This window comes from Triticum aestivum, chromosome 4B (assembly GCF_018294505.1).
Source record: "Triticum aestivum cultivar Chinese Spring chromosome 4B, IWGSC CS RefSeq v2.1, whole genome shotgun sequence".
NCBI lineage: Eukaryota > Viridiplantae > Streptophyta > Magnoliopsida > Poales > Poaceae > Triticum > Triticum aestivum.
Window position 1 is genome coordinate 411,384,683 of NC_057804.1, and position 25,029 is coordinate 411,409,711.

The window sequence follows — 25,029 nt, forward strand, 5'->3', positions numbered from 1 at the left end:
GAATAAATAATTCATCTAGCCTATGTTTAGATGTGGTTTTATGTTTTAATTAGTGTTTGTGCCAAGTAGAACCTATAGGATTACCTACGGTAATAGTTAATTTGATTATGCTGAAAAACAGAAACTTTTGCGCGCATGAGAATAATTTTAATAAATCACAGAAACGTGATTTTTAGTTTCTTATTTTTGATGTAGATCAATAGACAAATTTCCCAGGACTTCTTATTTTTGTAGGATTTTTAGAGTTCCATAAGTATTCAAAAGTTAAAGATTGCTACAGACTGTTCTGTTTTTGACAGATTCTGTTTTTCGTGTGTTGTTTGCTTATTTTGATGAATCTATGGCTAGTATCGGGGGGTATGAGCCATATAGAAGTTGGAATACAGTAGGTTTAACACCAATATAAATAAAGAATGAGTTCATTACAGTACCTTAAGTGGTGGTTTTCCTTTCTTGCACTAACGGAGCTCATGAGATTTCTTGTGTGTGAAGTTTTCAAGTTTTGGGTAAAGATTTGATGGACTATGGAATAAGGAGTGGCAAGAGCCTAAGCTTGGGGATGCACATGGCACCCCAAGATAATTCAAGGACAACCAAAATCCTAAGCTTGGGGATGCCCCGGAAGGCGGCATCCCCTCTTTCGTCTTCGTCTATCGGTAACTTTACTTGGAGCTATATTTTTATCCACCACATGATATGTGTTTTGCTTGGAGCGTCTTGTATGATATGAGTCTTTTCTTTTTAGTTTACCATAGTCATCCTTGCAGTACACACCTTTTGGGAGAGACACAACATGATTCAGAATTTATTAGAATACTCTATGTGCTTCACTTATATCTTTTGAGCTAGATAATTTTGCTCTAGTGCTTCACTTATATCTTTTAGAGCACGGCGGTGGTTTCATTTTGTAGAAATTACTAGGAAAAGGGCCCGTGCGTTGCAACGGGTTAACAAAACTACGACGTTCAAATCAAGCTATTCAGAACATATAATATATAGCCCACCTTGTTAAATTCAAAATCAAATAAGATTATCCCCAAAACAATTCAAATAAAATTGAGCGTTGGTTGCCCTTATAAGAATATGATACATTTAGTTGATGGATTACATGCGACAAGCTCACTGACCACAATTTATTTTAAAAACCATAGCTTAAATTTAGAAGTTGAAACTTCCGTTATTCATTGTACAAAACTCTGACACGGTTTTTTTGGAAGCTTCATTATAGCCACAACAATATATTAACCATTAAATTATATTTTCTTCTTCTGAAATTAGAATACTACTTATATTATATATATCATCTCTGAAATTTTCCAAGATATTTTTTAGAGTTTTGAGCACCGAAACATTTTGATTATGCTAACATGAGAAGCTTAGGAAGCAGTAGAGGAGGAAGAGATATTCCACGCGATTTCATTTATTTCTATTTTCTTTCAACCCCTTCCTTTGCGACCGAATAGTGGGTCTCCTTGGTCAGTCTAGCGACGTCAGCTCCCAAGGGACACGCGCCCGCAACCCCCCTGCTTTTCTCCTCCTCCACTCCACTACCTCACTCCTCCCTCTTTTCCTCCCTCCCTGGATCCCCTTTCTCGTCAAGCTCACTTGGGACGCCGCCGCTCGCCATTGCAATGCCAGCCACAGGGACCGATGGGATCCGCCAGGCTTCGGTCCGGATAGATGTCCACGCCTCCGGCTCCGACATGCACGCCCGCGCACTGGACGCCGCCATAAACCACCTCGTTTATCTGGTGTGTTCTTACTCCTAGGTAGTTCCCTTGCTCCATTGTTGCTCCAGCCATCTCTTTAATGGTGATTCCAGGCACCAGCGTGCCGGAACCTCTTGAACCCAGGTCGCGTTTCTCCGTTCCGTTGGTCATCGTTGCGACACCGCCGTGGTCATCCTCCTCCCCGAGCAGCTCCAGGGACGGGCTCCGCATCATCTGTGTCTCCTCTAACCATAGACTCGAAGCCGTGCGTCCCTCTACTTCTTCCTCGACAGCTGACCGCAATTGACACCGTCCGGAACTCGTTGTCGTCCGTCCTCTCGGCTCCCTGCTCCGCCCGACCCCGTCACGAACAACAAGGTGAGGAGTCACCTCTGCCTGCCTACTACTGCTGGTTGCTGCTAGCTTGCTTTGCTGCTGCTGGTAGTTTAGCTTGCCATTGCTGCTTGCTTTTCTTGCTTGCTGCTGCTGGCTTTGAGCTGCGGGTAAATGAGAGAAAGAAAGGAAATTTTACATTTGTACAGGGGAGATGGCTATATTTAGATTCACCTCTATACAGGGAGATGGCCATGTTTACTTGCTCGTCACACTATCAGACTAAGGCTAGTCTCCCCTATGCATAAAAATTTCAGAAAAATGCTCAACCTGCTGAACTTGTAAAATCCATAATAGAATTATTCCAGTTTCTGTTTGGAGTAGTACTGATATGGAGTTGGATGATTTAAATTGTATTGTAGCAATAGAAAACATGAACATACTCAATATTATTGCTTGGAAGTAAAAGAACTTGTACTTTAACAACGCGTCTTTAGATATCGTAAAAATTCTCAAGTTGCATTCTAGGACTCAAAGAAAATGTTGTTGCGAATTTCAGTAGCTTCATTTTCATCTTACTGTATGACATCACATCCATTTCATGCTTTGTAACCAACATGTACTTCCTAAATATTCTTAGCTTTGTTTGACATGGCTAGGAGTTGCTTGTTGTTCATGATCATCAGGTAATGACATTAACTTGGATTAATTAATATGGAAATAAATAAGTGAGTTGTGAGGGCCGTGGTTTGATGATATGGTCGGGTTGGGGTTACCACCAGTTGCATCTCTTATAATAGTCAAACTGGCTCACTTTTTCACCTGTATTCAGCTTTGTCCCTAATTATGTTTGCAGACATCATCAATGTCGGTGGCCGCAGCAATGGACTACGACAAGTGTCCTCTGCCACATCCCTGTCCACCCGCATCACTACGACGCTAGGCCATGCCTCACTATTTATATTCTTCTTGCCCTTTTATTGTGCCTCTGCTTCTGCTATTTATATTTCATTCATTATTGATCATGAAACATGATTCAACGTGCTCCCTCCTTATAAATTATACATGCAACATGCATATTAGCCTCTATTTCTTTCCTTATATTTCCTCGCTCCCTTATTTCGTTTGAAAATCCTCTTAATTGGCCATTAGCCCACTCTTTCATTCTATAGCCTCTCTTCCCTTCCATATTTCTCTATCATGATCCCCGAGATTGCTTCGTGATACCCAAAAAATTTAAAGACCTATATAAATTGGGTAGATTGTATTTAGTGGAGCAAGGTGGGACCATTTATCATATGAATCAATCTTGTTTTCTACACACAACATTAGCTAGCCCAGTTGGCTGCGACATTGTTTATTGGACTGGAGGTTGAGTTCAATTCTGCTCATCGTGAACTATTTTTGAGACGGTTTGTTTGGGCCACCCGGATAGTTGGCCTTGTTTTGTTCTTTTTTTCGTCTTGCATTGTAGCTATTTCTTTTATTGTTGGAGATGAGTGTACCTGAGCTATCAACATGGTGATGTGATTACTGTTACATGGATACTGAAAGTTCTACCATATTCATTATATACCTGCAAAGTTACAGGAAGGAACAAGAATAATAAGCCATATCCATCCAAGACTCAGGGCCTTCGTGAACCGGTGAGGAGATGATCTGCAACTATACTACTGCGAACAACAAAATGCTTGATTATCTCAGACATGGGAGAGGGGATTGAAACAGGTTGTGGGCGATGGCTAAGACGCGTCCTGGCCAGCCTTGCACATAGCAGCATGGCATGGGGGGGGGGGGGGGGGGGCTGAGGAGACAACGGGAATAAGCTACTTAAATGGAAAACCAACAAAATCATTTACTTCTGCAGGTAGGTAGAGGAAAGGTATTTGGTGGAGAAGATGAAGAGAGAGACCGTCCTTCGGCTGGGGGTGATTCTCTGCTCCTCCTCCTTCCACCCTCCCCTCCCCTCTTCTTTTAGCGTCGCAGGGATCTTCAGGCTGCTCCGCTGCTGCACAAGCCGGCATCCTATTTCTATTCTTTGGTTCCTTCCTCGCTCGCTCGTAGCTAGGATGATTAGCTGGAGCACTGTGATATATAGTCAGAAAAGCATTTGGCAGGATTATCATTTTCTTCTCATTTAATTCCCCAGCTACCGGCCTAACACTGAAGGTCGCGCTGCAACTACTTGGTTCCAAGATCAATATGGAAACTGGAAGAAAATTTAGGCTGAACAATTTTTATAAAAAATAAAACCTAGTACAACATAGGATAAGAAATGCCTAGTGCAATCTTAATCATGTGGTTACCATCGTTGATTGTTTGTAGGAAGCTCAAAGGAAGCAAGACTGCAATAAAAATCTCTGAATGCATTCCAAGCTTCTATATGGCATACCTCGTTTCAAAGGGCAAACTGTCATTTGTGCACTCGGCTACATCTGATGCCTGCGGAATACCCAAGACCATATCTTCTTCAACCATTTCTTCCCCTAGCTCCAGAAGCCTTTCCAATGCGCCCTCAGGTAATACTCAAGTCTGCATTTGATTTTGGTTTCTGAAAATTGTTGATTACACCTATCAACTGAATACAAACAAAAAAAATGTATTAGAGTGTTCTAACTATTTTGTCTACAGCAGATTGGGCCCGTAGAAATGGAACAATGACTGTACTATTGCGCCAGTCATCTCTGTCATTGCAGTGTGATCACGCACTCGCTAATATAAACAGGTCGGCTAACAGGGGAGCTAGCCCTTCAGGTAGTGCTGGCAGCGAGATTTCTTAACATGCTGATACAACCCTGAAGACAAATTCACACCCAATCACATCAGTAGCGCAGGTCAGCAGCAGCAACAGTGGGGATTCAATTTACAGGAGCTTCCGAGGAGATAGCTTCCGAGATATCTCTGATCTGCAGGCAGTAGTTTCAGAAACTGCAATAGACCTAAGGCATTCTCATGACCAGGTACCTGTTTCACCCTGGGCTAAAATATTTCATTCTATTGGGTACAAACTTTTTTTCTTCTAAGATGATGGAATAGTTCATCTCTAGGCCTCAACATCATACCTTGCACACTCCAAAGCAGAATATAACTATCTGAAAGCTAACATGTTTACCCAAATGAATGTGCAATTTATGATCTTTTTTGGCTCAACAGGATGATCTGAAGCTTCAAATTGAGAGCATGAAGGTCAAACTGCGACATCTTCAGAAGCTTCATCCTGTTGTCTGTTGACTCCACTCAGAAAGTAAGATATTTTATTAACTATCTGAAGTGTTCAGTAACCTACAAGATCTTAACTATTTCTTCTTGAAATCTAGTTGTTAGCTACCCAACAACTTGGGTATCCGTCGTGTCGAGGATGGAATTAAGCTTAGAGAGATTAACCTGAAAGAAGAAATAGTGAAGAGATTGGTAAGACAAATCGAAAGAGAAGAAGAGCATGCAGCCGAAAGAGAAGCTCAACCTAAACAAAGCTCTTCTGAAGAGGACATTAATGATGAGGGGCCATTGTGAGGGTCGAGGTTGTAGGAGAATGACACCAAGGAAGATGAGCAGGAGCGGAGGTGTGGAGGAAAACGAGCAGGAGTGTCCGCTAGAGTTCGAAGCCGCCATCATCACTGGCAACTGTGAGTAGCTCGTGGTGGAGCCAGTGATCCAGCTGCGGTGGCAACGTGATGGCCGCCCTGCTTCCTCTCTTCTCATGCCCGCGTCTGAGTGCTCGCACCGCCATGGTCGTGGATCCGCGGATCCCACCGCCGTTGTCGCTACGAGGAGTTTGAGCTGGAATCCCACGGCCTTGGTCTGGATCCAGCCACGGCGGGAGTGCCATGGCCTCCCTTCTCAATCTGGGGGAAGAGAAGGGAAGGGAGAGGAGAGGAGGGGAGATCGCCGGTACAGAGAGGGTGAAGTCCAACGGCGGTAGGGGAGAGATGTTGCCGACAAGGGGAGAGCGCAGGCCAGCGGCGGGCGACGCGGGCTGGCGGCAGGGTGGCGGCGTCGCCAGATGCAGCCGGGGTCGAGGGGTAGACACAAAGGAGCACAGATTGAGTTCTTAAATGTAGGGGTTAATTTTTTAAAAACAGAAGGTTTTCTCAGATCCACTAAAAAAGGGATTGCGGGTTCAATTACCAAAAAGTACAAGGATATTTTTGTAAAAAAGCCATGAAGGACGACCAGAAACCATCGGTGCTTTATTATTAGGGATAGATTAATCTCTCATGCTTCATTTATATTATTTTGAGAGTCTTTTAGAACAGCATGGTATTTGCTATGGTTATAAAATTGTTCCTAGAATGATGGGCATTCAAGTTGGGTATAATAAAAACTATGATAGGAAGTGAATTGGATGCTATGATCAATTTGATGCTTGATAATTGTTTTGAGATATAGAGGTGGTGATATTAGAGTCATGCTAGTTGGGTAATTATGAAATTGAGAAATACTTGTGTTGAAGTTGGCAAGTCCCGTAGCATGCACGTATGGTAAAAGTTGTGTAACAAATTTGTAGCATGGGGTGCTCTTTTGATTGCCTTCCTTATGTGTGGAGGTCGGGGGCGCGCGATGGTTAACTCCTACCAACCTCCCCCCTAGGAGCATGCGTAGTAGTACTTTGCTTCGAGGGCTAAGAAACTTTTGCAATAAGTATATGAGTTCTTTATGACTAATGTGAGTCCATGGATTATACGCACTCTTACCCTTCTATCATTGCTAGTCTCTTCGGTATCGTGCATTGCCCTTTCTCACCTTGAGAGTTGGTGCAAACTTCGCCGGTGCATCCAAACCCCGTGATATGATACGCTCTATCACATATAAACCTCCTTATATCTTCCTCAAAATAGCCACCATACCTACCTATTATGGCATTTTCATAGCCACTCCGAGATATATTGCCATGCAACTTTCCACCATTCCGTTCATCATGACACGTTTCATCATTGTCATATTGCTTTTGCATGATCATGTAGTTGACATCGTATTTGTGGCAAATCCACCTTCATAATTTTCATACATGTTGCTCTTGATTTATTGCATATCCCGGTACACCACCGGAGGCATTCATATAGAGTCATATTTTGTTCTAGTATCGAGTTGTAATTCATGAGTTGTAAATAAATAGAAGTGTGATGATCATCATTATTAGAGCATTGTCCCCAAACAAAAAAGGCCAAAAAAAGGAAAGGCCCAAAAAAAGAAAGGCCAAAAAAATAAAATAAAAAAGGGGGACAATGTTACTATCTTTTTCCACACTTGTGCTTCAAAGTAGCACCATGTTTTTCATATAGAGAGTCTCCTATGTTGTCACTTTCATATACTAGTGGGAATTTTTCATTATAGAACTTGGCTTGTATATTCCAACGATGGGCTTCCTCAAAATGCCCTAGGTCTTCGTGAGCAAGCAAGTTGGATGCACACCCACTTAGTTTCTTTTGTTGAGCTTTCATACATTTATAGCTCTAGTGCATCTGTTGCATGGCATCCCTACTCCTCATGTTGACATCAATTGATGGGCACCTCCATAGCCCGTTGATTAGCCTCGTCAATGTGAAACTTTCTCCTTTTTCGCCTTCTCCACACAACCTCCATCATCATATTCTATTCCACTCATAGTGCTATATCCATGGCTCGCGCTCATGTATTGCGTGAGAGTGAAAAAAGCTGAAGCGCGCTAAAAAGTATGAACCAATTGCTTGGCTGAAACCGGGGTTGTGCATGATGGGAGTATTTTGTGTGACAAAAATGGAACATAGCCTAACTATATGATTTTGTAGGGATAAGCTTTCTTTTGCCATGCTATTTTGAGAAGACATGATTGCTTTATTAGTATGCTTGAAGTATTACTATCTTTATGTCAATGTGAACTTTTATCTTGAATCATTTGGATCTGAACATTCATGCCACAATAAAGAAAATTACATTGAGAACTATGCTAGGTAGCATTCGACATCAAAAATTCTGTTTTTATCATTTACCTACTCGAGAACGAGCAGGAATTAAGCTTGGGGATGCTTGATACGTCTCCAATGTATCTATAATTTTTGGTTGCTCCATGCTATTATATTACCCTTTCTGGAAGTTTATGGGCTTTACTTTACACTTTTATATCATTTTTTGGGACTAACCTACTAACTGGAGGCCCAGCCCGAATTGCTGTTTTTTGCCTATTTCCGTGTTTCGAAGAAAAGGAATATCAAACGGAGTCCAAACGGAATGAAACCTTCGGGAGCGATCTTTTTGGAACAAATGCAATCCAGGAGACTTGGAGTGGACGTCAAGAAGCAGCCAATGCAACCACGAGGGTGCCCTGTGCGCCCCCACCCTCGTGGGCCCCTCGAGGCTCCCCTGACCGACCTCCTTCGCCTATATATACCTCCATACGCTGAAAACATCCAGGAGCACCACGAAAACCTATTTTCACCGCCGCAACCTTCTGGATCCGCGAGATCCCATCTTGGAGCCTTTGTCGGCGCTCCGCCGGAGGGGGAATCAACCACGGAGGGCTTCTACATCAACACCATAGCCTCTCCGATGAGTTGTGAGTAGTTTACCACAGACCTTCTGGTCCATAGTTATTAGCTAGATGGCTTCTTCTCTCTCTTTGAATCTCAATACAAAGTTCTCCTCGATCTTCTTGGATATCTATTCGATGTAACTCTTTTTGCAGTGTGTTTGTCGAAATCCAATGAATTGTGGGTTTATGATCAAGTTTATCTATGAGAAATATTTGAATCTCCTCTGAATTCTTTTATGTATGATTAATTATCTTTGCAAGTCTCTTTGAATTATCAGTTTGGTTTGGCCTACTAGATTGATATTTCTTGCAATGGGAGAAGTGCTTAGCTTTGGGTTCAATCTTGCGGTGTCCTTTCCGAGTGACAGCAGGGGAAGCAAGGCACATATTGTATTGTTGCCATCGAGGATAAAAAGATGGGGTTTATATCATATTGCTTGAGTTTATCCCTCTACATCATGTCATCTTGCTTAATGCGTTACTCTGTTCTTATGAACTTGATACTCTAGATGCATGCTAGATAGCAGTCGATGTGTGGAGTAATAGTAGTAGATGCAGAATCATTTCGATCTACTTGCCGCGGACGTGATGCCTATATACATGATCATGCCTAGATATTCTCATAACTATGTACTTTTCTATCAATTGCTCGACGGTAATTTGTTCACCCACCGTAATACTTATGCTATCTTGAGAGAAGACACTTGTGAAACCTATGGCCCCCGGGTCTATCTTTTATCATATAAGTTTCCGATCTACTTTATTTTGCAATCTTTACTTTCCAATCTATATCATAAAAATACCAAAAATATTTATCTTATCTTATTATCTCTATCAGATTTCACTTTCGCAAGTGGCCGTGAAGGGATTGACAACCCCTTTATCACGTTGGTTGCGAGGTTCTTGTTTGTTTGTGTAGGTACGAGGGACTTGTGAGGAGCCTCCTACTGGATTGATACCTTGGTTCTCAAAAACTGAGGGAAATACTTATGCTACTTTGTTGCATCACCCTTTCCTCTTCAAGGGAAAACCAACGCAGTGCTCAAGAGGTAGCAGGCATCAACATGCCGTGGTAAGAATTTTGTCCCATTTAGGGCAGGTTTGGGTATAAGCATCTCACAAACCAGAGCTTCTCACAACAAGCGTGATGGTTTCGGTAGGGAACGTGCCACCTTTGGGGACAAAACGATATCCGTTGCTGAAAGTGCGTTATATCGACTGGAGGGGGGGGGGGGTGAATAGGCAATTTTTATGAATTCTTCACTGAGGAATTTGCCGGTGAGGAAATTCCTTAGCGAAGAACTACTAGCAGCGGAATAAGTACTCAGAAGTAAGCATAACAGGATACAGACTTAGTCATCATGATGAAATGAAGACAAGCATAGAGTATAGAAAGCGTAAATACAGGATAACACAAGATGAAGACAAACAGACTGAAGAATTGAACTGAGGAAATTGAGAAAGTCTTCAGTCAAAGTCTTCAAACACAGATATGAACAATCACTCAACACAGTAATGAGGAAATGAAAGAGTTGAGGAAATAGAACCAGCAAGGTTGGTGAAGACAATGATTTGTTAGACCAGTTCCAACTGCTGTCTCAGTTGTACATCTGGTTGGAGCGGCTGAGTATTTAAACTCGAGGACACGCAGTCCCGGACACCCAGTCGCTGAGCACGCAGCTCAGGACACCAAGTCCTCACCGTATTCTCCTTGAACTAAGATCACACAGATCTCGTCCAATCACTCGTGGTAAGTCTTTAGGCGACTTCCAAACCTTCACAGACTCGGTCACTCGGCGATCCACAATTCCTCTTGGATGCTCTAGACCATGACGCCTAACCGTCTGGAAGAAGCACAGTCTTCAAAGGTAACAAGCGTCGGATCCACGCAGGATCAATCTCTTCAGTGATGCTCAATCACTTTGGGGTTTGTAGGTGTTTGGGTTTGGGTTTTTCCTCACTCGATGATTTTCGCTCAAAGTCCTTGGAGGATGGGTTGCTCTCAAATGACAAGTGTCAGTTTCTCTCGGAGCAGCCAACCAACTAGTGGTTGTAGGGGGCGGCTATTTATAGCCTAGGGAGCAGCCCGACATGATAAGACATAAATGCCCTTGTCTGATATGACCGTTAGGTGGATAAGATATTTTGGGACAGCTGGCGCGCAGCACAGCAACGGTCGGAAATTTGACTCTCAAATTCCTCAGGGCTATCACGTTCCTCACTGTGTAGGCAATCTGCACTGGCGAATTCCTAACTCCTCAGTCAGAACAAATACCTCAGCGACCAGAAGAACTTCGTCTCTGTCACTGAAGAAATTGACTGAACTGTATGAGATTTCCAAAGGCTTCACTCGAAGGGTTTGGTAGGTGTAGGATTTTGAGTTGAGCATCACTTGGAAATTTTTCCTTAGTATTTCCTCGACCCCCTTTAACAGTACGGTGTTTCCTATGACTCAAGAAAGAGAAAAAACTATGAAAAAGTCTTCAAGCTTCATATTCCTCGCATGAATATCAAGTCTTCACGGACACACCAATTTCTTCACTTTCAAAGTCTTCATGAAAGTCTTCAGAAATACCAAAATCTTCAGTCGAAGATATTCATTTTTAGGGGTCGACTTTCTCTGTAAATATCAAACTCCTCATAGACTTATAGACCTGTGTACACTCACAAACGCATTAGTCCCTTAACCTATAAGTCTTCAATACACCAAAATCACTAAGGGGCACTAGATGCACTTACAATCTCCCCCTTTTTGGTGATTGATGACAATATAGGTTAAGTTTTCAACGGGGATAAACATATGAAGTGTAAGTACTGATATTGAGGAATTTGATTGCAAGATATAGAAGAACTCCCCCTGAAGATGTGCATAGTGAGGAATTTGCTTTTGAAGCAATGCACACTTGAAGAGTTGAATCATGGAGATCTCCCCCTATATCTTGTAATTCATACACGCATTTGACATATGATATGAAGAATTTGAAATGCATGATGAAATATGGTGCCTGATGAAATTCAGCATGCGTGCAGTAACATTAATGAGGAACAAGCATGCAAAATAACATATCGAGAGTATCAAAGCACGGTGCATCAAAAGTATCAAGGCACCATCGGGTTTAAGATTACAACTCGATCCAATAAAGTTTCAGAAGAACGAGAGTTGTAACTTAAAAAACGCCCATATAATAGACCCGCTTGAAGACTAACTCAAATTTCTCCCCCTTTGTCATCGAATGACCAAAAGGATCGAAACTGAGGACTAACGCCCCTGAAGAATATCAAGTTGATGGAGGAGCTCCAGTGTTGTTGGGGTCGGTTGTTGTAGTAGGGCCTGCCGCAGTGTCGTCCAAGTCTTCATTTTCATCAGTCTCGTGAGATGAAGAATAGGAGCTGGCCACCAAGGAAGGAGCTTTGACCTTCTTGAATTTCTTCGGTGGGGGTGCAGACCAGTCAAATTCTTCCTTGAGACCCATATTCTTCAAATCTGCAGCGCTATAGACATGAGATAGAACAGCCCAGGTACGGTTGAAGGTTTCATGGAGGTAGTATTGGTTTTTCTTCACTGCATTATGTGTTGAGGTCATGTTGTGAAGAATTGAACCAAACTGACGCTTGACCCATTTATGATTGCGATCAACCTTATGATGAAGACTGAGGAGTAACTCACGATCAGTCATCACCCTGGGAGCTGTGGCTTGAGGATTTTGCTTGGCGACAGAGTCATGTGTGGCAGAGTCATCATTGGTGGAGTAGGATGCAGCCTTGCGAAATTGACCATCCAATGGACGAATGCCTTCATCTATTACAGCAGTTGCCTTGCCTTTGTCATCAGCTGAGGAATATGTCCGTTTGAGGACTTCAATCGGAGGCAAGTAGCTGCCATGGTTCAAAGTGTCAGCTTTGTAATTCAGTGAAGCCCTTGTCCTGATGAATCTCATAATCCATGGTGCATAAGGCTTCAGCTCAAATGGTGACATAGCAATATTTGCCAGAGTCCTCATGAAGAAATCATGGAAGTTGACGGGAACGCCATGAATGATATTGAAAAGCATGTTCTTCATGATGCCAACGACCTCTTCATCATTTGAGTCATGGCCTTTGATAGGACTCATTGTCTTCGACAGAATGCGATAGACAGTCCGGGGCACATATAGTAATTCCTTGACGAGGAATTTGGTTCGAGGAGCCTGCCCTGGCTTCAATGGCTTCATCAGCACTTGCATGAAATGATTTGAAAGTTCAGGTTCACTGTAGACACAACGAGCACCGTCAAGGGGAGGACTGAGTGGGAGGGCACGAAGCAATTCAGTTGCTGGTGCCTTGTAGTGAGTATTTTCAGACATCCAGTCCAACACCCATGAATTCACATCTTCAGAGTTTCCTGTGATGTGCAGCGTTGCATAGAATTGAAGAATGAGTTCTTCATTCCAGTCACAGATGTCAGTGCAGAAATTTAGCAGTCCAGCATCGTGAAGAACACTGAGGACTGGTTCGAAGCACGGCAGAGACTCCATGTCTACATGAGGAATGTGTTCATGATCGAAGACTTTGTCTTTGTTGAACAGTACTGAGGAATAGAAATTTGCTTGACTTGCTGTCCAGAAACGCCTCTTCCTTATGCGGGCAGAGTCATAGGGGTTATAGTCAGTGAAGAACACATGCTCGCTGAAGAAATCTTCAGCCTTGAACTTTTGCTTCTTTGAGAATGGATCCGTTGGCTTGGGCACTAGAGTGTCAGTGAGTTGCATCACAACCTCTAGAATCGTAATCTCAGGTTCTTCAGGCTAAGGAATTTCTGGTTCCTCTTCAGTAGCAGGCTGCGTGTTCAAGGGTTCAACGACAACAACTTCTTCAGCACTAGCGGCTGGAATGTCTTCATGCATAGACGAAGTGGGATGAGTGTCTTCAGAGCCCATTTGAACAGTTGGTGCAGGGGACTGAGGTATTTGTTAAAGCGGGGTGAAGAGTGGAGAATTGGGGTGCTGACTTTCCCAAAAGTCATCATTCATCACTGGTATTGTGCAGCCAATGTCCACGTCTTCACCTTCAATTTCTTCAACGCCAGCCTCTTCAGCTGTGAACTGAGGCATTGGCGAGGAAGCAACAGTTGTTGAAGGGATCGCATCCACTTCAATTTCTTCATCAACCTGCTCTGACGAAGCAGCAGATTGAGGTTCTTCATTAGATCCGCTTGGGATCACATATTCCTCACCAAAAGGAACAAGGTCCTTTGATGACATGGTGGAAATTGGAACATCATCGATTGGATTCTCAATAGAGCTTGTCAGAGGCTTCATCTTCTTTGGTGCTGAAGATTCTGAAGCACTGGATGCTTTCCTTTTCTTCACTGTAGCTCGCTCTGCAGCCTTGGTCTTCTTCACATCGAATGCACATGGAAGAATTGGAGTTGGTGTAGGCGCAGATGGAATTGAGGTTTCTGGTTGAATTTCCTCAAGCGCAACTGATGCAGTTGCCCTGACATTTTCAGTTTCTTCAGGCGCACCACTAGTGGATGCCCTGACAATTTCTTGAGCGGCTGGAATGGAGTCATCAGCCCTGGAACTAGCATTTTCTTCAGCAGCCTGAATGTCATCAGCGGTGCTGGCATGTTCTTCAGTTGGCTGAGCAGATGCTTCAGCATGAGGAATTTCTTGTTGCGATGGGGCTGCAACATTTGTGAATTTCTCAGTCAGTTTCACAAACCTGACTTTGGCTCCTTGCCAATCAGCATAGTAAGCATTGAAGTCATTGCTGAGGGTTTTGATTTCAGCTTGGATCTTGAGGAGTTCATCAGGTGTCATATTGACAACGTTATTCTTCAGGAACTTCTCCTTTCTGAACTGAGTCTTCTTGATCTGCCTGGCCTTCTCAAATTTCCATTTCTCTTCAGTGATGAAATGGGTCAGCATGTGACTTTGACCAGGAGTCAACTTGAAATCAGGCATAGGAGTATTTGGATCCTTGTGCCAGAGATCAATGTAATCAAGGATCGCCCTTGGATCCAAAAGCAGTGGCACATTTGTGCCTTTGGCTCTAGCGGCCCTTTCTTGTCAGTCTCTGATGATTTCTGCAAGTTCATCATCATCAGCTTCATCGTCAGATGGCACGTGGAAGGCAATCTGTTTGTTCTTCGGACTAGGCCGAGTACCTCGACCAGCCGTTGCCTTAGTCTTCAACAGAGTGGGGCCTGATGAAGATTTTGGTGCAGCTGAGGAACTTGCTGAGGCACCAGAGGCAATAGAGATGCCTGTTGTCCTTTGGCATGTAGCCAGATGTACATGTGTTGAGGACTTTGCCGGAGCAGCTGAGGACTTTGGAGGAGGAGCAATGGTTGGTACTGGCCGTGAGGGCTTTGAAGAATCTGGCCGTGAGGGCTTTGAAGATTCTGGCCGTGAGGGCATTGCTGAGGAACTTGGCCATGAGGGCATAGTTGGTGAAGCACTTGGCTTGTGAGCAGGCTTCTTTGCCATTGATTTTCTTGGCTTGACAGAGGCCTCAGTGGCAGTAGCAGCAGCAGAGTCTTCATTGAATTTCCTCACTGCTTCTTTAGCTTGTCTCGCCAACTTAGCTTGGCGCTTGGCCCATTCTTCAGGAAAATCCTCACCACGCTTGATGCTGGTGGGGTCAGCTCTTTGGCCAGGTGCCAATGGAGCTCTTGGGCATGGATGATTAAGTGCGAATTTCTTCATATACTTTGGAGTCACATATCTGTACTCCCTCCATTCTCTTGCCCATCTCCGTTCAATCTTCTGTATGCGCACCTTGCGCTGAGTTTTGGTTTCTTTTCCATACTTAGCCTCATCAGGTGTGCAATAATCAGCATAGAGGTCCTCAGGGATTTCAAAAGCAGTCATGACCTCTGGCTTCTTTCCTCCTTTCTGCGGCCTCTTACCATCAGCCATATTCTTCAGATGAGGAATTTGAACAATCGAATTTTCTGAAGAAGTATGCAACTTTTCTTCGAGGAACGCTGCAAATGAGTTAAGTTGATGAGAACCTAGTGATTCAGCAGCGGACATGAGTACCTGTGAACTGAGTATAGTTGCGAGGAATTTGGAGAGGTCATATGCGTTCTCAGAAGGTTTTTCAAAAAGAACAAGTTTGAGGAATTTAACCAGATGAGCCTTGAAGAATTTCACTAAGCGTTCTTTGTCTTAGGTTCCAGAGTTGTATAGATCGAAGATCCACACAATTGAGGAATCTTGAAGAAAAATGATGCTTAGAGAAACGAATCAAGAACAGATGACTAGCGAGGTGTTTTGTCTGTGAGGATTTGAAGAATAAAACACCTTTGAAGATTTTGTTGTGAAATTTCGAATCAAAAGGGGTAGTAAATGTAACTTTTAATTACCTTGTGTGAAGAACACGACGAACTGAGAAGCAGAACTGTGAAGTTCGTCGATGTAGATCTTCCACGCCCTAACTTGGCGGAGAAAGACAACTACGGCGGCGACGGAGTGAAGATTTCCGTGGTCGATGCGAGTACGACGGTGACGAGGTCGAGGCAGTGAAGCTCTTCCTCACCGGCGACGATGGAGTAGCAGCGGCGCTAGGGTTTGAGGAGCTCGAGCGAGAGAGAGAGCGGTCGAGCGGAGTAAAGGAAGTGAGGAAGGGATGAGGGGGTATTTATAGTCGCAGTGAAAAACTGTTCTCCTGAAGATTTTGGATGAACCTGCCCCTGACCCTTCTCCTTCGCTTGACATGTGTCACCCACGTACTGAGGAGTGGAGATCATGTTAGATCGTGGGTGAATAGATAAGTCTATCATGGGATCCGGAACGGATTGAGCGGTAAAACCGAAAATTTTGGATAAGATTAGTTTTAAAGTTCTGTTCGCAAATTCTTCAGCTGCCAAGGACACAGTGAAGATTTTGAACGAGTTTCAAATAGAACGCACATGAAGAATTTGTGAATAGATTGGGTTGAGTATAGCATAGAGGGGGAAGGGTCCGATCACATTCACTTAGCAGAAAAATGCAACTTGAAGAAATAGCCATAAGTGAATGCTGTAAAGGACATAAACTCATATATATATATATATATATATATATATATATATATATATATATATATATATAGTCAAATGAAGAAAAATGACAGAAATATTGAAGATTTTGCAAAGTTGAAGAATTTGAAAAACTGAAGAATTTCAAAACAGAGGAATTTCAAAAAAATGAAGATTTTCAACTTTGGTGGTGGCGTGACCCACCATATAGGAATGATGATTTCAGACACCGCGTACAATTGTCGTAGGGTTCTGAGAATCAAATTCTTCATTAATTTCTTCACACTTAGAGTGTTATTCTTCATTGATTGAAGAAAAACGTTTCTTCATGTGTTGCACATCTAAGTCATCAATTTTGCATAAGTGTCAGGATGTGTGTCCTTTTCAAAGAACATTCGAAGATTCTAAGATATTTAGCTCACACCACAACTTGCTAAATCTCTTCTCATCCAAGGGCTTTGTGAAGATATCGGCTAGCTGTTCTTCAGTCTTCACGTGCTCGATGGAGATGTCGCCCTTCAACACATGATCACGAAGAAAATGATGACGAATCTGTATGTGCTTTGTCTTCGAGTGCTGAACTGGGTTGTGAGCAATCTTGATGGCACTCTCATTGTCACAGAGGAGAGGCACATTCTTCACGTTGATGCCGTAGTCCTTGAGGGTTTGCTTCATCCATAGCAGTTGAGCACAGCAAGAACCAGCAGCAATGTACTCAGCCTCTGCAGTAGACAGTGATACGCAGTTCTGTTTCTTCGAGGACCAACAGACCAAGGATCGTCCGAGGAAATGACAAGTACCAGATGTTGACTTGCGGTCCACACGATCACCAGCATAGTCAGAGTCAGAATATCCAATGAGATCAAAAGTAGAGCCCTTGGGGTACCATAATCCTAGTGTTGGTGTGTGAGCTAGATATCGAAGAATATGCTTCACAGCCTTATGGTGTGATTCCTTCGGTGCAGCTTGAAATCGGGCACACATGCAAACACTAAGCATTATATCTGGCCTAGATGCACATAAGTACAATAAAGAGCCAATCATGGAGCGGTATACCTTGTGATCGAAGTCAATACCATTTTCATCAGTGCATAGATGGCCATTTGTGGGCATAGGAATTTTGACTCCTTTGCAATCTTGCATGCCGAATTTCCTCAGAACTTCCTTGAGGTATTTCTCCTGAGATATGAATATACCATTGTGCTGTTGACGAATTTGAAGACCTAAAAAGAATTTCAACTCTCCCATCATAGACATTTGATATTCTTTACTCATCATATAGGCAAATTCATCACTATAACGTTGGTCAGTACAGCCAAAGATAATATCATCAACGTATATTTGGCACACAAACAGTTCACCATCATAAGATTTAGTAAAGAGAGTAGGGTCGAGTGAACCGGGTGTGAAGCCATTCTTCATGAAGAATTCCTTCAAAGTGTCATACCACGCCCGAGGGGCCTGCTTGAGGCCATACAGGGCCTTGTTAAGTCTGAAGACTTTGTCAGGATTCTTTGGATCTTCAAAACCTGGGGGTTGAGCAACATATACTTCTTCCTCAAGCTTACCATTGAGGAATGCACTTTTCACATCCATTTGTTGTAAGATAATATTATGATGGTTAGCATAAGCAAGTAATATGCGAATAGCCTCAAGTCTAGCAACAGGTGCAAAAGTTTCATCGAAATCAATTCCTTCAACCTGTGTGTAGCCTTGAGCTACAAGTCGTGCCTTATTCCTCACCACAAGGCCATTTTCATCTTGCTTGTTGCGGTAGATCCACTTTGTGCCGATGATATTATGCTTGCGAGGATCTGGACGTTTGACCAGTTCCCAGACATTGTTGAGCTCGAACTGATGTAATTCTTCTTGCATGGCCTGAATCCACTCAGGCTCCAGAAATGCTTCATCTACCTTAGTGGGCTCTGTAATAGAGACAAAAGCATAGTGCCCACAAAAGTTAGATAAATGTGAAGCTTTTGAGCGTGTGAGAGGACCTGGCGCTTGAATGTCATCGATGATCTTTTCAACTTGCACTTCTTTTGCAATGCGAGGATGAGCTGGTTGTCGTTGAGGAATTTGATCAGCATTTTCTTCAGCACCATTTTCTTCAGCATTTTCATCAGGTGCACCAGCTCGATTTTCTTCACGTTCTGGAATGAATTCTTCAACAGATTCTTCGGTAGGAATAACATCCTCAGTAGCCTTGAACTTGATAGAATCCTCAGGTTCTGGTTCATCTATCACAGAAGGTAGGTGCTCTCTTTGCGAGCCATTAGTTTCATCGAACCGCACATCTACAGTTTCAACAACCTTGTGAAGAACGTTGTTGAAGACTCTGTAGGTGTGCGAGTCCTTTCCGTAACCAAGCATAAAACCTTCATGTGCTTTCGGTGCAAATTTAGCATTGTGATGAGGATCTCTAATCCAACATTTAGCACCGAAGACTTTGAAGTAACTCACATTGGGTTTCTTGTCAGTGAGGAGTTCATAGGCAGTCTTCTTGAAGAATTTGTGAAGATATACCCGATTGATGATGTGGCACGCAGTATCAATTGCATCAATCCAAAAACGACGAGGCGTTTTGTATTCATCAAGCATAGTGCGAGCCATTTCAGCGAGGGTTCTGTTCTTGCGCTCCACGACGCCATTCTGCTGAGGAGTATAAGGAGCAGATAACTCATGAGTAATACCAAGTTCATCAAGATAGCCATCAAGACCGGAATTCTTGAACTCGGTCCCATTGTCAGTTCTGATGTGCTTGATCTTCACACCAAAGTTGGTTGAAGCCCTCGAGGAAAATCGTTTGAAGATTTCCTGCACTTCATGTTTGTAAGTGACAATGTGTACCCATGTGTAACGAGAATAGTCATCAACAATAACAAAGCCATATAGAGATGCATCATTCGAAACAGCAGAATAATGATTAGGACCAAAGAGATCCATGTGAAGTAATTCGAATGGACGAGTAGTGGTCATGATAGTCTTCGCTGGATGCTTGGCCTTGGTCATCTTTCCAGCTTCACAAGCTCCACATAAGTGATCCTTGAGGAATTTGACATTCTCAATGCCAATGACATGCTTCTTCTTCGCAAGCGTGTTCAGATTCCTCATGCCAGCATGACCAAGTCGTCGATGCCATAGCCAGCCTTCTGAAGCTTTTGCAAGTAAGCACATTGCTGGTTGTGGTCCTGTAGAGAAATCAACAATATACAGATCTCCTCTCCTAAAGCCTTCGAAGACTTTGGAATAGTCAGCTTCCATGATCACAACACATCGATATCTTCCAAAGACAACAACCATATCAAGATCACAAAGCATTGAGACAGACATGAGGTTGTATCCTAAGGACTCGACAAGCATGACTTTGTCCATGTGTCGATCCTTTGAGATCGCAACCTTACCTAGACCCAATACCTGACTTTTGCCTTTGTCAGCGAAGATGATGTGCTTCAGATGCGACGGTGTTAAGGGAGCATCCATCAATAGGTTCTTGTCACCAGTTATGTGATTTGTACATCCACTATCGAGAACCCACTCGTTGACTTTGGGCCGATCATCCTGCAGATGAATTAGTGCAACTTACGATCTCATATACTTCATCAGTGAAGAATATGATATCAAGTTCATCAGATGAATTTCATCAAACAGTAAAACAGATATTTCAGTATGAGGACGTGTGAAATGAAAGTTCATTTCATCATGATTCGCCTGCGTCCTTTCAGGCATTTTGTCAGGCCTCCAGCAAATTCTTCAGACGTTTAAAGCACGTCTGGAGACCTGACCCTGCATAAAGGATTAGTTCTTTTTCTTCACCACCCACATCTGAAGGGGTGGCAAAGAGTTCATCACTCTGCGAGCACCATATGAGAAAGGTGGCATAGAGGCCAATCCATTTCGTTTCACATAAGAGGGGTTAGGGTAAGCATATGAATAAGCAGAGAAATTCTTCGAGGACTTATGAACATAATGATTTGAAGAATAATGTGCATATTCATAGCCCTTAGCTCTACCCTGCGAAACAGAGGGGTTAGCACGATGATGATCATATGAAGACTTTGATCCATTTGAGGAATTTGATCCATGTGAAGAATTAGGTCCATATGAAGAATTTGATCTGGGGTTCCTGTTCTTCACAGGTGGTGTCATGAGAACATTCACCTGAAGACTTTCAACATAACTTTTGGGAACCCAGATTTTCTTAATAGGGGAACCATTCCTGCAGTTAGTCCCAACATATCTAGCAAATACTTCACCATTCTGATTTTTGAACAGTTTATAGTTGGAGTCAAATGACTCATCAGAAGAATGAGAAGATTCACATGTAAAGCCAGATAAGTTAGATGGATCAACTGGAGGTCCCTTTGCAGCAACCCATGAGGTTTTGGGGTACTGCTCAGGCTTCCAATATGTTCCATCAGCATTGAGTTTCCTCTCAAAGGCAATACCCTCTTTCCTAGGGTTTCTGTTGAGGATCTGCTTTTTGAGCACATCACAAAGAATCTGATGCCCTTTGAGGCTTTTGTACATGCCTGTCGTGTACAATTCCTTCAGCCCTGCATCATTAGTAGTACTAGCAATGTCCTCAGATGAGGAATTAGTGATAGCAGAGGCAGGTGAAGAATTTGTAACAGTTGAAGCATTTGAACATTCAGGTGAAGAATTAGCAGATTCACGTTCAATGCACTTTAAGCATGGAGGAACAAATTCTTCTTGAGTAGCGCTGATTTGTTGAGCAAGTAATGAATCACGATCCTTCTGAAGATCTTCATAACTCACTCTTAGCTTCTCAAGATCTTGCTTTCTTTGAAGAAGTTCAAGAGAAAGTTTCTCGTGGCCAGATAAGAGAGCGTTATGATGACCTTGAAGATCGTCAAACTTGGAATGGAGTCCATGAAGACTTTCAGCCAAGACTTTTGACTGATCCATTTCTTCACCCAACATATCATCGCTCTTATTTAGCATGTAATGAACTTTTTCCAAAGCTCTTTGTTGTTTAGTGGCAAGGGAAGAAAGTTTATCATAGCTAGGTCCAAATTCATCGCCAGATTCATCATCACTAGACTCGGGTAGGTAGCATTCGTTTACCTTAGCACTTTTTGCCATAAGGCAGCGGTTGGACGGTGATGATTCTGGTTCGAATGTCATCTCCTTGAGAGATTCCTTGTAATCATCAAGCCAAGGATCATTAAGATTTAGATGACCATCATAGACCTCAGAGAGACGGTCCTAGATTAGCTTCGTGTGATTGAGATGCATGATGTTCCTGAATTGATTTCGGGACAGACTTGTGCAGATGACATCCTTCGCTGTGAGGTTGAGGAGAGTGTACTTGCGGATGTCATCAGCTTCAGCCATCTTGCATAGATCGGTAAGACCGATCTCGGTGACGGTCCATAGTTTGCTGTCCATAGCCATGAGTCGCTTCTTCATCATGGCCTTCCACCGAGGATACTCATGACCGTCAAAGATGGGGCAGGAAACGTTCCTCAATCCTGCAGTCGACATAACTAGAACTCCAGGTGGTTAAACCAAAATCACACAGAACAAGGGAGTACCTTGCTCTGATACCAATTGAAAGTGCATTATATCAACTAGAGGGGGGGTGAATAGGCGATTTTTATGAATTCTTCACTGAGGAATTTGCCGGTGAGGAAATTCCTTAGCGAAGAACTACTAGCAGCGGAATAAGTACCCAGAAGTAAGCATAACATGATACAGACTTAGTCATCATGATGAAATGAAGACAAGCACAGAGTACATAAAGCGTAAACACAAGATAACACAAGATGAAGACAAACAAACTGAAGAATTGAACTGAGGAAATTGAGAAAGTCTTCAGTCAAAGTCTTTAAACACAGATATGAACAATCACTCAACATAGTAATGAGGAAATGAAAGAGTTGAGGAAATAGAACCAGTAAGGTTGATGAAGACAATGATTTGTTAGACCAGTTCCAACTGCTGTCTCAGTTGTACGTCTGGTTGGAGCGGCTGAGTATTTAAACTCGAGGACACGCAGTCCCGGACACCCAGTCGCTGAGCACGCAGCTCAGGACACCAAGTCCTCACCGTATTCTCCTTGAACTAAGATCACACAGATCTCGTCCAATCACTCGTGGTAAGTCTTCAGGCGACTTCCAAACCTTCACAGACTCGGTCACTCGGCGATCCACAATTCCTCTTGGATGCTCTAGACCATGACGCCTAACCGTCTGGAAGAAGCACAGTCTTCAAAGGTAACAAGCGTCGGATCCACGCAGGATCAATCTCTTCAGTGATGCTCAATCACTTTGGGGTTTGTAGGTGTTTGGGTTTGGGTTTTTCCTCACTCGATGATTTTCGCTCAAAGTCCTCGGAGGATGGGTTGCTCTCAAATGACAAGTGTCAGTTTCTCTCGGAGCAGCCAACCAACTAGTGGTTGTAGGGGGCGGCTATTTATAGCCTAGGGAGCAGCCCGACATGATAAGACATAAATGCCCTTGTCTGATATGACCGTTAGGTGGATAAGATATTTTGGGACAGCTGGCGCGCAGCACAACAACGGTCGAAATTTGACTCTCAAATTCCTCAGGGCTATCATGTTCCTCACTGTGTAGGAATCCGCACTGGCGAATTCCTAACTCCTCAGTCAGAACAAATTCCTCAGCGACCAGAAGAACTTCGTCTCTGTCACTGAAGAAATTGACTGAACTGTATGAGATTTCCAAAGGCTTCACTCGAAGGGTTTGGTAGGTGTAGGATTTTGAGTTGAGCATCACTTGGAAATTTTTCCTTAGTATTTCCTCGACCCCCTTTAACAGTACGGTGTTTCCTATGACTCAAGAAAGATAAAAACAAAACTATGAAAACGAAAGTCTTCAAGCTTCATATTCCTCGCATGATTATCAAGTCTTCATGGACACACCAATTTCTTCACTTTCAAAGTCTTCATGAAAGTCTTCAGGAATACCAAAATCTTCAGTCGAAGATATTCATTTTTAGGGGTCGACTTTCTCTGTAAATATCAAACTCCTCATAGACTTATAGACCTGTGTATACTTACAAATGCATTAGTCCCTTAACCTATAAGTCTTCAATACACCAAAATCACTAAGGGGCACTAGATGCACTTACAGTTGCCTCTTATTGCGTTCAAAAATTTTCTAGTGTCCACATAGAACAACAGGAGTGTTGTGTTTTATTTTTGAATTTTTAGGGGTTTGTTTGGACATTATTATACATTGGTTTTGTAGGCATTTCAGGTGCATAATTCAAATTTGAACTACATGCACATTCTCCAGTGCATATAAACTGGTTGAAAAATCAAATATGTGTCCTTGGTTCCATGCTTAGGTCCCATGCAATAAATGGGAATGAATTTCAAACACCCTGCCACCATCACTCGGTCGCAAACATTGAAATACCTGATTTTTAAATTCTACTAAATTTGTAACTCGTCTGAAATTCATGAAACTTGGCATGCTATCTTGGAGTGGCATCAACATGCTGTGATAAAAAAATTGTCCCACTTGGGACAGGTTTGGGTATAACCGTCTCAAAAACCAGAGCTTCTCACAACAAGCGTGATGGTTTCGGTAGGGAACATGCCACCTTTGGGGACGAAACGATATTCATTGCCTCTTATTGCTTGCAAAATTTTCTATTGTCAACATAGAACAACAGGAGTGTTGTGTTCAATTTTGGAATTTTTTGGGGTTCGTTTGGACATTTTTATACATCAACTGGGTTTTCTAGGCATTTTATGTGCATAATTCAAATTTCAAAATTGAACAACATGCACATGCTCCAGTGCATATAAATTGTGTGTGTTCTGTTAACCATTCACGTGACGTCATGCCTCACTCTTTTAATGGCTAGGAGGTGCCGTGCGGACAGGTGCTTGAGTGCTTGACTAAATGGGAGGCGTGCGAGCTGTACTCCAATGCGGAGGCTCAGCGGGAAGCATGCAAGATGTACGCTGCGCAGGCTCACCAGAAAGCAAGCCCTTTGACTTTCATGGCCGCCTGCCTTGCTCGCATCCTCTCCATTAATGGCGCCCAAGCCGTAGTTTAATAGGGTTTTTAAATATAAAACACTCATCGCAAACGTTTTATTTAGAACACACATATCCAAAACCGACAACTTCCCCAGGAAGCCAAGGGAAAATGTGCCTAGTGGGATTTGTGCAGCTCTTGATCGCAAACATTTTAATTAGAACACCCGTATGCAAACCGACAGCTTCCCCGGGAAGCCAAGAGAAAATGTGCCGAGCAGGATTTCTGCAGCTCTTGATCGCAAACGTTTTAGATAGAACACCCATATGCAAAGTGAGAGCTATGATCTCCCCCCTTAAGTTGAGGAAAAATTCATAGCGCAGGATTTGTGCATCCCTTCAATGCAAACGGTTGTTTTGGATGACCCGTGTGCAACCACGTACAAACATTTTGGTAAGATTTGCATCTATCATATTGGGTATGTTGCCATTTGTCAAA

At 42.9% G+C, this 25,029-nt stretch overlaps 1 long non-coding RNA gene across 6 annotated transcripts; it reads left to right on the plus strand.

Annotated features, from left to right (window-relative positions):
• The first annotated feature begins 1,373 nt into the window (after nt 1-1,373).
• LOC123092413 (uncharacterized) lies at nt 1,374-5,600 on the plus strand. Of its 6 annotated transcripts, XR_006444582.1 has the most exons (9): nt 1,386-1,751; nt 1,823-2,087; nt 2,899-3,688; nt 3,910-3,970; nt 4,368-4,561; nt 4,674-4,796; nt 4,869-5,002; nt 5,196-5,286; nt 5,360-5,600. It is a non-coding gene; the product is annotated as an uncharacterized lncRNA (long non-coding RNA). The 6 variants fall into 6 exon arrangements; XR_006444585.1 differs by having other exon boundaries at nt 1,374-1,751; nt 2,899-3,970; nt 4,677-4,796; nt 4,872-5,002; XR_006444584.1 differs by having other exon boundaries at nt 1,376-1,751; nt 2,899-3,970; nt 4,877-5,002.
• Nucleotides 5,601-25,029: the final 19,429 nt, after the last annotated feature.